We start from the raw sequence: 14,383 nt of genomic DNA on the forward strand, positions 1-14,383 counted from the left end.
AGATTCCACAGAAATGAGTCTAGCACAGAGATCCACGAAATACACATGTAACTCTGTGAGATGAATGAACAGAACACTAAGCAGTTCATCAGAAAGCTTCTTTCCAGATTTCATCTGAGGATATTTCCTTTTTCACCATAGCCCTCTATGGGCTTCCAAATACCACTTTGACAATTCCACAAGAAGTGTCTTAGCTAAAGGCTTCTTGAGGGGAAAGCTGTAACTCTGTGAGATGATTTCAGAACACAAAGAAGTTTCTCAGAAAGCTTCTTTCTCTTTGTTATCGGGGGATATTTCCTTTGGCCCTATAGTCTTCAAAGGGATCCGAAATATCTGTTCTCGGATTCCACAGAAAGAAGGGTAGCAAAGAGATCCACGAAATACACATGTAACTCTGTGAGATGAATTAACAGAACACTAAGCAGTTTCTCAGAAAGCTTCTTTCCAGATTTCATCTGAGGATATTTCCTTTTTCAACATAGCCCTCTAGGGGCTTCCAAATATCACTTTTCCAATTCCACAAGAACTGTCTTAGCGAAAGGCTTCTTGAGGGGAAAGCTGTAACTCTGTGAGATGATTTCACAGAACACAAAGAAGTTTCTCAGAAAGCTTCTTTCTCTTTGTTATCGGAGGATATTTCCTTTGGACCTATAGTCTTCCATGGGATCCGAAATATCTGTTCTCAGATTCCACAGAAATAAGGCTAGCAAAGAGATCCACGAAATACAGATGTAATTCTGGGAGGTGAATTAACAGAACACAAAGCAGTTTCTCAGAAAGCATCTTTCCAGATTTCATCTGAGGAGATTTCCTTTTCCACCGTAGCCCTCTAAGGGCTTCCAAATATCACTTTGCCAAATACACAATACGTGTCTTATCGAAAGGCTTCTTGAGGGGAAAGCTGTAACTCTGTGAGATGATCTCACAGAACACAAAGAAGTTTCTCCGAAAGCTTCTTTCTCTTTGTTATCCGAGGATATTTCCTTTGGCCCTATAGTCTTCAACGGGATCAGAAATATCTGTTCTCAGATTCCACAGAAATAAGGCTAGCAAAGTGATCCACGAAATACACATGTAATTCTGAGAGATGAATAAACAGAACACTAAGCAGTTTCTCAGAAAGCTTCTTTCCAGATTTCATCTGAGTATATTTCCTTTTTCACCATAGCAATCTATGGGCTTCCAAATATCACTTTGCCAATTCCACAACAACTGTCTTAGCGAAAGGCTTCTTGAGTGGAAAGTTGTAACTCTGTGAGATGATTTCACAGAACACAAAGAAGTTTCTCAGAAAGCTTCTTTCTCTTTGTTATCGGAGGATATTTCCTTTGTCCCTATATTCTTCAAAGGGATCCGAAATATCTGTTCTCAGATTCCACAGAAATAAGGTTAGCAAAGAGATCCACGAAATACACATGTAACTCTGTGAGATGAATTAACAGAACACTAAGCAGTTTCTCAGAAAGCTTCTTTCCAGATTTCATCTGAGGATATTTTCATTTTCACCATAGCCCTCTAAGGGCTTCCAAATATCACTTGCCAATTCCACAAGAACTGTCTTAGCGAAAGGCTTCTTAAGGGGAAAGCTGGAACTCTGTGAGATGATTTCACAGAACACAAAGAAGTTTCTCAGAAAGCTTCTTTCTCTTTGTTATCGGAGGATATTTCCTTTGGCCCTATAGTCTTCAAAGGGATCCGAAATATCTGTTCTCAGATACCACAGAAATAAGCCTAGCAAAGAGATCCATGAAATACACATGTAACTCTGAGAGATGAATTAACAGAACACTAAGCAGTCTCTCAGAAAGCTTCTTTCCAGATTTCATCTGAAGATATTTCCTTTTTCACCATAGCCCTCTATGGGATACCAAATATCACTTTGCCAATTCCACAAGAACTGTCTTAGCGAAAGGCTTCTTGAGGGGAAAGCTGTAACTCTGTGAGATGATCTCGCAGAACACAAAGAAGTTTCTCAGAAAGCTTCTTTCTCTTTGTTATCGGAGGATATTTCCTTAGGCCCTAAAGTCTTCAATGGGATCCGAAATATCTGTTCTCAGATTCCACAGAAATAAGGCTAGCAAAGAGATCCACGAAATACACATGTAACTCTGAGAGATGAATAAACAGAACACTAAGCAGTTTCTCAGAAAGCTTCTTTCCAGATTTCATCTGAGGATATTTCCTTTTTCACCTTAGCCCTCTATGGGCTTCCAAATATCACTTTGCCAATTCCACAAGAACTGTCTTAGCAAAGGCTTCTTGAGTGGAAAGCTGCAACTCTGTGAGATGATTTCACAGAACACAAAGAAGTTTCTCAGAAAGCTTCTTTCTCTTTGTTATCGGAGAATATTTCCTTTGGCCCTATATTCTTCAAAGGGATCCGAACTATCTGTTCTCATATTCCACAGAAATAAGGCTAGCAAAGAGATCCACGAAATACACATGTAACTCTGAGAGATGAATTAACAGAAAACTAAGCAGACTCTCAGAAATCTTCTTTCCAGATTTCATCTGAAGATATTTCCTTTTTCACCATAGCCCTCTATGGGCTTCCAAATATCACTTTGCCAATTCCACAACAACTGTCTTAGCGAAAGGCTTCTTGAGGGAAAAGCTGTAACTCTGTGAGATGATCTCACGGAACACAAAGAAGTTTCTCAGAAAGCTTCTTTCTCTTTGTTATCGGAGGATATTTCCTTAGAACCTATAGTCTTCAAAGGGATCCGAAATATCTGTTCTCAGATTCCACAGAAATGAGTCTAGCACAGAGATCCACGAAATACACATGTAACTCTGTGAGATGAATGAACAGAACACTAAGCAGTTTATCAGAAAGCTTCTTTCCAGATTTCATCTGAGGATATTTCCTTTTTCACCATAGCCCTCTATGGGCTTCCAAATATCACTTTGACAATTCCACAAGAAGTGTCTTAGCTAAAGGCTTCTTGAGGGGAAAGCTGTAACTCTGTGAGATGATCTCACAGAAGAGAAAGAAGTTTCTCAGAAAGCTTCTTTCTCTTTGTTATCGGAGTATATTTCCTTTGGCCTTATTGTCTTCAAAGCGAACCTAAATATCTGTTCTCAGATTCCACAGAATTAAGGCTAGCAAAGAGATCCACGAATACACATGTAACTCTGAGAGATGAATTAACAGAACAGTAAGCAGTTTCTCATAAAGCTTCTTTCCAGATTTCATCTGAGGATATTTCCTTTTTCACCGAAGCCCTCTATGGGCTTCCAAATATCACTTTGCCAATTCCAAAAGAACTGTCTTAGAGAAAGTCTTCTTGAGGGAAAAGCTGTAACTCTGTGAGATGATCTCACAGAACACAAAGAAGTTTCTCAGAAAGCTTCTTTCTCTTTGTTATCGGAGGATATTTCCTTAGGCCCTATAGTCTTCAAAGGGATCCGAAATATCTGTTCTCAGATTCCACTGAAATGAGTCTAGAAAAGAGATCCACGAAATACACATGTAACTCTGTGAGATGAATGAACAGAACACTAAGCAGTTTCTCAGAAAGCTTCTTTCCAGATTTCATCTGAGCATATTTCCTTTTTCACCATAGCCCTCTATGGGCTTCCAAATATCACTTTGCCAATTCCACAAGAACTGTCTTAGCGAAAGGCTTCTTGAGGGGAAAGCTGTAACTCTGTGAAATGATTTCACAGAATACAAAGAAGTTTCACAAAAGCTTCTTTCTCTTTGTTATCAGAGGATATTTCCTTTGGCCCTATAGTCTTCAAAGGGATCCGAAATATCTGTTCTCGGATTCCACAGAAATAAGGCTAGCAAAGAGATCCACGAAATACACATGTAACTCTGTGAGATGAATTAACAGAACACTAAGCAGTTTCTCAGAAAGCTTATTCCCAGATTTCATCTGAGGATATTTCCTTTTTCACCATAGCCCTCTATGGGCTTCCAAATATCACTTTGCCAAATCCACAAGATCTGTCTTAGCAAAAGGCTTCTTGAGGGGAAAGCTGTAACTCTGTGAGATGATTTCACATAATACAAAGAAGTTTCTCAGAAGGCTTCTTTCTCTTTGTTATCGGAGGATATTTCTTTTGACCCTACAGTCTTCAATGGGATCCGAAATATCTGTTCTCAGATTCCACAGAAATAAGGCTAGAAAAGTGATCCACGAAATACACATGTAACTCTGTGAGATGAATTAACAGAACACTAAGAAGTTTCTCAGAAAGCTTCTTTCCAGATTTCATCTGAGGATATTTCCTATTTCACCATAGCCCTCTAAGGGCTTCGAAATATCACTTTGCCAATTCCACAAGAACTGTCTTAGCGGAAGTCTTCTTGAGAGGAAAGCTGTAACTCTGTGAGATGATCTCACAGAACACAAAGAAGTTTCTCAGAAAGCTTCTTTCTCTTTGTTATAGGAGGATATTTCCTTTGGCCCTATAGTCTTCAATGGGATCCGAAATATCTGTTTTCAGATTCCACAGAAATAAGGCTAGCAAAGAGATCCACGAAATACACATGTAACTCTGTGAGATGAATTGACAGAACACTAAGCAGTTTCTCAGTAAGCTTCTTTCCAGATTTCATCTGAGGATATTTCCTTTTTCACTATAGCCCTCTATGGGCTTCCAAATATCACTTTGCCAATTCCACAAGAACTGTCTTAGCGAAAGGGTTCCAGAGGGGAAAGCTGTAACTCTGTGAGATGTTTTCACAGAACACAAAGAAGTTTCTCAGAAAGCTTCTTTCTCTTTGTTATCGGAGGATATTTCCTTTTGCCCTATAGTCTTCAAAGGATCCGAAATATCTGTTCTCAGATTCCACAGAAATGAGTCTAGAAAAGAGATCCACGAAATACACATGTAACTCTGTGAGATGAATGAACAGAACACTAAGCAGTTTATCAGAAAGCTTCTTTCCAGATTTCATCTGAGGACATTTCCTTTTTCACCATAGCCCTCTATGGGCTTCCAAATATTACTTTGACAATCCCCCAAGAACTGTCTTAGAGAAAGGCTTCTTGAGGGGAAAGCTGTAACTCTGTGAGATGATTTCACAGAACACAAAGAAGTTTCTCAGAAAGCTTCTTTCTCTTTGTTATCGGAGGATATTTCCTTTGGCCCTATAGTCTTCAAAGGGATCCGAAATATCTGTTCTCGGATTCCACAGAAATAAGGCTAGCAAAGAGATCCACGAAATACACATGTAACTCTGTGAGATGAATTAACAGAACACTAAGCAGTTTCTCAGAAAGCTTCTTTCCAGATTTCATCTGAGGATATTTCCTTTTTCACCATAACCCTCTATGGTCTTTCAAATATCACTTTGCCAATTCCACAAGATCTGTCTTAGGGAAAGGCTTCTTGAGGGGAAAGCTGTAACTCTGTGAGATGATTTCACATAACACAAAGAAGTTTCTCAGAAAGCTTCTTTCTCTTTGTTATCGGAGGATATTTCCTTTGGCCCAATAGTCTTCAATGGGATCCGAAATATCTATTCTCAGATTTCACAGAAATAAGGCTAGCAAAGAGATCCACGAAATACACATGTAACTCTGTGAGATGAATTAACAGAACACTAAGCAGTTTCTCAGAAACCTTCTTTCCACATTTCATCTGAGGATATTTCCTTTTTCACCATAGCCCTCTATTGGCTTCCAAATATCACTTTGCCAATTCCAAAAGAACTGTCCTAGCGACCGGCTTCTTGAGAGGAAAGCTGTAACTCTGTGAGATGATTTCACAGAACACAAAGAAGTTTCTCACAAAACTTCTTTCTCTTTGTTATCGGAGGATATTTCCTGTGCCCTATAGTCTTTAAAGGGATCCGAAATATCTGTTCTCAGATTTCACAGAAATAAGGCTAGCAAAGAGATCCACGAAATACACATGTAACTCTGTGACGTGAATTAACAGAACACTAAGCAGTTTCTCAGAAAGCTTCTATCGAGATTTCATCTGAGGATATTTCCTTTTTCACCATAGCCCTCTAAGGGCTTCCAAATATCACTTTTCCAATTCCACAAGAACTGTCTTAGCGAAAGGCTTCTTGAGGGGAAAGCTGTAACTCTGTGAGATGATTTCACAGAACACAAAGAAGTTTCTCAGAAAGCTTCTTTCTCTTTGTTATCGGAGGATATTTCCTTAGGCCCTATTGTCTTCAATGGGATCCGAAATATCTGTTCTCAGATTCCACAGAAATGAGTCTAGCAAAGAGAGCCACGAAATACACATGTAACTCTGTGAGATGAATGAAAAGAACACTAAGCAGTTTATCAGAAAGCTTCTTTCCAGATTTCATCTAAGGATATTTCCTTTTTCACCAAAGCCCTGTATAGGCTTCCAAATATCACTTTGCCAATTCCACAAGAACTGTCTTAGCGAAAGGCTTCTTGAGGGGAAAGCTGTAACTCTCCGAGATGATTTCGCAGAACACAAAGAAGTTGCTCAGAAAGCTTCTTTCTCTTTGTTATCGGAGGATATTTCCTTTGGCCCTATAGTCTTCAAAGGGATCCGAAATATCTGTTCTCAGATTCCACAGAAATAAGGCTAGCAAAGAGATCCACGAAACACACATGTAACTCTGTGAGATGAATTAACAGAACACTAAGCAGTTTCTCAGAAAGCTTCTTTCCAGATTTCATCTGAGGATATTTCCTTTTTCACCATAGCCCTCTATGGGCTTCCAAATATCACTTTGCCAATTCCACAAGAACTGTCTTAGCGAACGGCCTCTTTAGAGGAAAGCTGTAACTCTGTGAGATGATTTCACAGAACACAAAGAAGTTTCTCAGAAAGCTTCTTTCTCGTTGTTATCGGAGGATATTTCCTTTGGCTCTACAATCTTCATTGGGATCCGAAATATCTGTTCTCAGATTCCACAGAAATAAGGCTAGCAAAGAGATCCACGAAATACAGATGTAATTCTGTGTGATGAACTAACAGAAAACTAAGCAGTTTCTAAGAAAGCTTCTTTCCAGATTTCATCTGAGGATATTTCCTTTTTCACCATAGCCCTCTATGGGCTTCCAAATATCACTTTGCCATTTCCACAAGAACTGTGTTAGCAAAAGGCTTCTTGAGGGGAAAGCTGTAACTCTGTGAGATGATTTCACAGAACACAAAGAAGTTTCTCAGGAAGCTTCTTTCTCTTTGTTATCGGAGGATATTTCCTTTGGCCCTATAGTCTTCAAAGGGACCCGAAATATCTGTTCTCAGATTCCACAGAAATAAGGTTAGCAAAGAGATCCACGAAATACACATGTAACTCCGTGAGATGAATTAACAGAACACTAAGCAGTTTCTCAGAAAGTTTCTTTCCAGATTTCATCTGAGGATATATCCTTTTTCACCGAAGCCCTCTATGGGCTTCCAAACATCACTTTGCCAATTCCACAAGAACTGTCTTAGCGAACGGCCTCTTGAGAGGAAAGTTGTAACTCTGTGAGATGATTTCACAGAACACAAAGAAGTTTCTCAGAAAGCTTCTTTCTCTTTGTTATCGGAGGATATTTCCTTTGGCCCTATAGTCTTCAAAGGGATCCGAAATATCTGTTCTCAGATTCCACAGAAATAAGGTTAGCAAAGAGACGCACGAAATACACATGTAACTCTGTGAGATGAATTAACAGGACACTAAGCAGTTTCTCAGAAAGCATCTTTCCAGATTTCATCTGAGGAGATTTCCTTTTTCAACATAGCGCTCTATGGGCTTCTAAATATCACTTTGCCAATTCCACAAGAACTGTCTTAGCGAAAGGCTTCTTGAGGGGAAAGCTGTAACTCTGTGAGATGATCTCACGGAACACAAAGAAGTTTCTCAGAAAGCTTTTTTCTCTTTGTTATCGGAGGATATTTCCTTTGACCCTATACTCTTCAATGGGATCCGAAATATCTGTTCTCAGATTCCACAGAATTAAGGCTAGCAAAGAGATCCACGAAATACACATGTAACTCTGAGAGATGAATAAACAGAACATTAAGCAGTTTCTCAGAAAGCTTCTTTCCAGATTTCATCTGAGGATATTTCCTTTTTCACCTTAGCCCTCTATGGGCTTCCAAATATCACTTTGCCAATTCCACAAGAACTGTCTTAGCAAAGGCTTCTTGAGTGTAAAGCTGCAACTCTGTGAGATGATTTCACAGAACACAAAGAAGTTTCTCAGAAAGCTTCTTTCTCTTTGTTATCGGAGGATATTTCCTTTGGCCCTATAGTCTTCAAAGGGATCCGAAATATCTGTTCTCAGATTCCACAGAAATAAGGCTAGCAAAGAGATCCACGAAATACACATGTAACTCTGAGAGATGAATTAACAGAACACTAAGCAGTCTCTCAGAAAGCTTTTTTCCAGATTTCATCTGAAGATATTTCCTTTTTCACCATAGCCCTCTATGGGATTCCAAATATCACTTTGCCAATTCCAAAAGAACTGTCTTAGAGAAAGTCTTCTTGAGGGAAAAGCTGTAACTCTGTGAGATGATCTCAGAGAACACAAAGAAGTTTCACAGAAAGCTTCTTTCTCTTTGTTATCGGAGGATATTTCCTTAGGCCCTATAGTCTTCAAAGGGATCCGAAATATCTGTTCTCAGATTCCACAGAAATGAGTCTAGAAAAGAGATCCACGAAATACACATGTAACTCTGTGAGATGAATGAACAGAACACTAAGCAGTTTCTCAGAAAGCTTCTTTCCAGATTTCATCTGAGCATATTTCCTTTTTCACCATAGCCCTCTATGGGCTTCCAAATATCACTTTGCCAATTCCACAAGAACTGTCTTAGCGAAAGGCTTCTTGAGGGGAAAGCTGTAACTCTGTGAAATGATTTCACAGAATACAAAGAAGTTTCTCAAAAAGCTTCTTTGTCTTTGTTATCAGAGGATATTTCCTTTGGCCCTATAGTCTTTAATGGGATCCGAAATATCTGTTCTCGGATTCCACAGAAATAAGGCTAGCAAAGAGATCCACGAAATACACATGTAACTCTGTGAGATGAATTAACAGAACACTAAGCAGTTTCTCAGAAAGCTTATTCCCAGATTTCATCTGAGGATATTTCCTTTTTCACCATAGCCCTCTATGGGCTTCCAAATATCACTTTGCCAATTCCACAAGATCTGTCTTAGCAAAAGGCTTCTTGAGGGGAAAGCTGTAACTCTGTGAGATGATTTCACATAATACAAAGAAGTTTCTCAGAAGGCTTCTTTCTCTTTGTTATCGGAGGATATTTCCTTTGGCCCTACAGTCTTCAATGGGATCCGAAATATCTGTTCTCAGATTCCACAGAAATAAGGCTAGAAAAGTGATCCACGAAATACACATGTAACTCTGTGAGATGAATTAACAGAACACTAAGAAGTTTCTCAGAAAGCTTCTTTCCAGATTTCATCTGAGGATATTTCCTTTTTCACCATAGCCCTCTAAGGGCTTCGAAATATCACTTTGTCAATTCCACAAGAACTGTCTTAGCGGAAGTCTTCTTGAGGGGAAAGCTGTAACTCTGTGAGATGATCTCACAGAACACAAAGAAGTTTCTCAGAAAGCTTCTTTCTCTTTGTTATAGGAGGATATTTCCTTTGGCCCTATAGTCTTCAAAGGGATCCGAAATATCTGTTTTCAGATTCCACAGAAATAAGGCTAGCAAAGAGATCCACGAAATACACATGTAACTCTGTGAGATGAATTAACAGAACACTAAGCAGTTTCTCAGTAAGCTTCTTTCCAGATTTCATCTGAGGATATTTCCTTTTTCACTATATCCCTCTATGGGCTTCCAAATATCACTTTGCCAATTCCACAAGAACTGTCTTAGCGAAAGGGTTCCAGAGGGGAAAGCTGTAACTCTGTGAGATGTTTTCACAGAACACAAAGAAGTTTCTCAAAAAGCTTCTTTCTCTTTGTTATCGGAGGATATTTCCTTTTGCCCTATAGTCTTCAAAGGCATCCGAAATATCTGTTCTCAGATTCCACAGAAATAAGGCTAGCAAAGAGATCCATGAAATACACATGTAACTCAGTGAGATGAATCAACAGTACACTAAGCAGTTTCTCAGAAAGCATCTTTCCAGATTTCATCTGAGGAGATTTTCTTTTTCACCATTGCACTCTATGGGCTTCCAAATATCACTTTGCCAATTCCACAATAACTGTCTTAGCGAAAGGCTTCTTGAGGGGAAAGCTGTAACTCTGTGAGATGATTTCACAGAACACAAAGAAGTTTCTCAGAAAGCTTCTTTCTTTTTGTTATCGGAGGATATTTCCTTTGGCCCTAGAGTCTTCTAAGGGATCCGAAATATCTGTTCTCAGATTCCACAGAAATAAGGCTAGCAAAGAGATCCACGAAATACACATGTAACTCTGTGAGATGAATTAACAGAACACTAAGCAGTTTCTCAGAAAGCTTCTTTCCAGATTTCATCTGAGGATATTTACTTTTTCACCGAAGCCCTCTATGGGCTTCCAAATATCACTTTGCCAATTCCAAAAGAACTGTCTTTGAGAAAGGCTTCTTGAGGGTTAAGCTGTAACTCTGTGAGATGATCTCACAGAACACAAAGAAGTTTCTCAGAATGCTTCTTTCTCTTTGTTATCGGAGGATATTTCCTTAGGCCCTATAGTCTTCAAAGGGATCCGAAATATCTGTTCTCAGATTCCACAGAAATGAGGCTAGCAAAGAGATCCACGAAATACACATGTAACTCTGTGAGATGAATGAACAGAACACTAAGCAGTTTATCAGAAAGCTTCTTTCCATATTTCATCTGAGGACATTTCCTTTTTCACCATAGCCCTCTATTGGCTTCCAAATATAACTTTGCCAATTCCACAAGAACTGTCCTAGCGACCGGCTTCTTGAGAGGAAAGCTGTAACTCTGTGAGATGATTTCACAGAACACAAAGAAGTTTCTCAGAAAACTTCTTTCTCTTTGTTATCGGAGGATATTTCCTGGGCCCTATAGTCTTTAAAGGGATCCGAAATATCTGTTCTCAGATTCCACAGAAATAAGGCTAGCAAAGAGATCCACGAAATACACATGTAACTCTGTGACGTGAATTAACAGAACACTAAGCAGTTTCTCAGAAAGCTTCTTTCGAGATTTCATCTGAGGATATTTCCTTTTTCACCATAGCCCTCTAAGGGCTTCCAAATATCACTTTTCCAATTCCACAAGAACTGTCTTAGCGAAAGGCTTCTTGAGGGGAAAGCTGTAACTCTGTGAGATGATTTCACAGAACACAAAGAAGTTTCTCAGAAAGCTTCTTTCTGTTTGATATCGGAGGATATTTCCTTAGGCCCTATTGTCTTCAATGGGATCCGAAATATCTGTTCTCAGATTCCACAGAAATGAGTCTAGCAAAGAGAGCCACGAAATACACATGTAACTCTGTGAGATGAATGAAAAGAACACTAAGCAGTTTATCAGAAAGCTTCTTTCCAGATTTCATCTGAGGATATTTCCTTTTTCACCAAAGCCCTGTATAGGCTTCCAAATATCACTTTGCCAATTCCACAAGAACTGTCTTAGCGAAAGGCTTCTTGAGGGGAAAGCTGTAACTCTCCGAGATGATTTCGCAGAACACAAAGAAGTTGCTCAGAAAGCTTCTTTCTCTTTGTTATCGGAGGATATTTCCTTTGGCCCTTTAGTCTTCCAAGGGATCCGAAATATCTCTTCTCAGATTCCACAGAAATAAGGCTAGCAAATTGATCCACGAAATACACATGTAACTCTGTGAGATGAATTAACGGAACACTAAGCAGTTTCTCAGAAAGCTTCTTTCCAGATTTCTTCAGTGGATAATTCCTTTTTAACCGTAGCCCTCTAAGGGCTTCCAAATATCACTTTACCAATTCCACAAGAACGGTCTTAGCGAAAGACTTCTTGAGGGGAAATCTGTAACTCACTGAGATGATTTCACAGAACACAAAGAAGATGCTCAGAAAGCTTCTTTATCTTTGGTATCGGAGGATACTTACTTTGGCCCTATTGTCTTCAAAGAGATCCGAAATATCTGTTCTCAGATTGCACAGAAATAAGGCTAGCAAAGATATCCACGAAATACACATGTAACTCTGTGAGATGAATTAACAGAACACTAAGCAGTTTATCACAAAGCTTCTTTCCAGACTTCATCTGAGGATATTTCCTTTTTCACCATGGCCCTCTAAGGGCTTCCAAATATCATATTGCCAATTCCACAAGAACTGTGTTAGCGAAAGCTTTCTTGAGGGGAAAGCTGTAACTCTGTGAGATGATTTCACAGAACACAAAGAAGTTCCTCAGAAAGCTTCTTTCTCTTTCTTATCGGAGGATATTTCCTTTGGCCCTATAGTCTTCAAAGGGATCCGAAATATCTGTTCTCAGATTCCACAGAAATAAGGCTAGCAAAGAGATCCACCACATACACATGTAACTCTGTGAGATGAATTAACAGAACACTAAGCAGTTTCTCAGAAAGCTTCTTTCCAGATTTCATCTGAGGATATTTCCTTTTTCACCATTGCCCTCTATGGGCTTGCAAATATCACTTTGCCAATTCCACAAGAACAGTCTTAGCGAAAGGCTTCTTGAGGGGAAAGCTGTAACTCTGTGAGATGATTTCAAAGAACACAAAGGAGTTTCTCAGAAAGCCTCTTTCTCTTTGTTATCGGACGATATTTCCTTTGGCCCTATAGTCTTCAAAGGGATCCAAAATATCTGTTCACAGATTCCACAGCAATAAGGCTAGCAAAGAGATCCACCAAATACACATGTAACTCTGTGAGATGAATTAACAGAACACTAAGCAGTTTCTCAGAAAGCTTCTTTCCAGATTTCATCTGAGGATAGTTCCTTTTTCACCAGAGCCCTCTATGGGCTTCTAATTATCACTTTGCCAATTCCACAAGAACAGTCTTAGCGAAACGCTTCTTGAGGGGAAAGCTGTAACTCTGTGAGATGATTTCACAGAACACAAAGAAGTTTCTCAGAAAGCTTCTTTCTCTTTGTTATCGGAGGATATTTCCTTTGGCCTTACAGTCTTCAATGGGATCTGAAATATCTGTTGTCAGATTCCACAGAAATAATGCTAGCAAAGAGATCCACGAAACAGAGATGTAACTCTGTCAGATGAATTAACAGAACACTAAGCAGTTTCTCAGAAACCTTCTTTACAGATTTCATCGGAGGATATTTCCTTTTTCACCATAGCCCCCTATGGGCTTCCAAATATCACTTTGCCTATTCCACAAGAACTGTCTTAGCGAAAGGCTTCTTGAGCGGAAAGCTGTAAGTCTGTGAGATGATGTCACAGAACACAAAGAAGTTTCCCAGAAAGCTTCTTTCTCTTTTTTTTCGGAGGATATTTCCTTTGGCCCTATAGTCTTCAAAGGGATCCGAAATATCTGTTCTCAGATTCCACAGAAATAAAGCTAACAAAGAGATCCACGAAATACACATGTAACTCTGTGAGATGAATTAACAGAACACTAAGCAGTTTCTCAGAAAGCTTATTTCCAGATTTCATCTGAGGATATTTCCTTTTTCACCATAGCCCTCTATGGGCTTCCAAATATCACTTTGCCGATTCCACCAGAACTGTCTTAGCGAAAGGCTTCTTGACGGGAAAGCTGTAACTCTGTGAGATGATTTCACAGAACACAAGTTTCTCAGAAAGCTTCTTTCTCTTTGTTAACGGAGGATATTTCCTTTGGCCCTATACTCTTCAAAGGGATCCGAAATATCTGTTTTCAGATTCCACAGAAATAAGGCTAGCAAAGAGATACACGAAATGGACATGTAACTCTGTGACATGAATTAACAGAACACTAAGCAGTTTCTCAGAAAGCTTCTTTCCAGATTTCATCTCAATATTTCCTTTTTCACTATAGCCCTCTAGGGGCTTTCAAATATCACTTTGCCAATTCCACAAGAACTGTCTTAACGAAAGGCTTCTTGAGGGGAAAGCTGTAACTCTGTGAGATGATTTCCTAGAACACAAAGAAGTTTCTCAGAAAGCTTCTTTCTCTTTGTTATCGGAGGATATGTCCTTTGGCCCTATAGTCTTCAAAGGGATCCGAAATATCTGTTCTGAGATTCCACAGAAATAAGGCTAGCAAAGAGATCCACGAAATACACATGTAACTCTGTGAGATGAACTAACATAACACTAGGCAGTTTCTCAGAAAGCTTCTTTACAGATTTCATCTGAGGATATTGCCTTTTTCTCCTTAGCCCCCTATGGGCTTCCAAATATCACTTTGCCAATTCCACAAGAACTGTCTTAGCGAAAGGCTTCTTGAGGGGAAAGCTGTAATTCTGTGAGATGATTTCAAAGAACACAAAGGAGTTTCTCAGAAAGCTTCTTTCTCTTTGTTATCGGAGGATATTTCCTTTGGCCCTATAGTCTTCAAAGGGATCCGAAATATC

Source organism: Macaca fascicularis, chromosome 9, assembly GCF_037993035.2.
Source record: "Macaca fascicularis isolate 582-1 chromosome 9, T2T-MFA8v1.1".
NCBI classification, from domain to species: Eukaryota; Metazoa; Chordata; class Mammalia; order Primates; family Cercopithecidae; genus Macaca; species Macaca fascicularis.